Below are 878 nucleotides of genomic sequence, written 5' to 3' on the forward strand. Positions count from 1 at the left end.
AAGAAACGAGGATAAGGGACCTTTGTGGTAGCTCTAGCAGACGGCAGGAATTGGCTAACTATGGCAGGAGAAGGAAGCCCAGGAGTAAACGCGGAATGGTCAACAGCTGTTTCTGATGTGACTCGAAGTATCATCAGGTGATGCATCGTCCCAAACACAACAGCAGGGTTTTTTTAAAATGACGCATGACTTGGAAGGATCAGGAGGGGGAGATGACGATACTGATCAGTCAGAAAGAGTTGTATTGTGTCACCAGAAGCTTTCGCCTGGCAATGGGCGTTCTTGCCGCAGACTCATTCAATCGTGCTGTGCTCGGCAGTGGGTGCACATCCCCAGTGTGTGGGAGTGGGCTGGTTAAAGGGTGGCCTGGGTTCTCTAAATAGTAAAGACCGAAGTGAGTTTTTTTCCCAGGGAAGGAGCGCGAACAGTGTCCCGCCCACGACCACAAACTTTGCAGTTGAGTATCCCGTGGTTTGGGGACATCGCAGTTGTCAGCACGCCCGACGCTCAATGGGCTAGCCTCATCCTGGGAGAACCGCCTTCATGATCGTGGTTTCTCCCCCGCCCAGTTAAGTAAGATTGAGGAACAAGAAAGTTCTACTTAAAAGCAGAAAACTGCGGACGCTGGAAATCCAAAACAAAAATAAAAATACCTGGAAAAACTCAGCAGGTCTGCGGAGAGGAACACAGTTAACGTTTCGAGTCCGTATGACTCTTCAACAGAACCAAGTAAAAATAGAAAAGAGGTGAAATATAAGCTCGTTTAAGAGGGGGGTGGGACAGGTAGAGCTGGATAGAGGGCCAGTGATAGGTGGAGATAACCAAAAGATGTCACAGACAAAAGGACAAAGAGGTGTTGAAGGTGGTGATATTATCTG

General features: G+C 48.5%; 1 non-coding gene across 1 annotated transcript; it reads right to left on the bottom strand.

The window, feature by feature from the left end:
- Positions 1 to 409: 409 nt before the first annotated feature.
- LOC144676521 (U1 spliceosomal RNA) lies at positions 410 to 577 on the bottom strand. The gene has a single exon (XR_013575360.1). It is a non-coding gene; the product is annotated as a U1 spliceosomal RNA (small nuclear RNA).
- Positions 578 to 878: the final 301 nt, after the last annotated feature.

This window comes from Cetorhinus maximus, unplaced genomic scaffold, assembly GCF_964194155.1.
Source record: "Cetorhinus maximus unplaced genomic scaffold, sCetMax3.hap1.1 HAP1_SCAFFOLD_1661, whole genome shotgun sequence".
In the NCBI taxonomy this organism is placed as follows: Eukaryota; Metazoa; Chordata; class Chondrichthyes; order Lamniformes; family Cetorhinidae; genus Cetorhinus; species Cetorhinus maximus.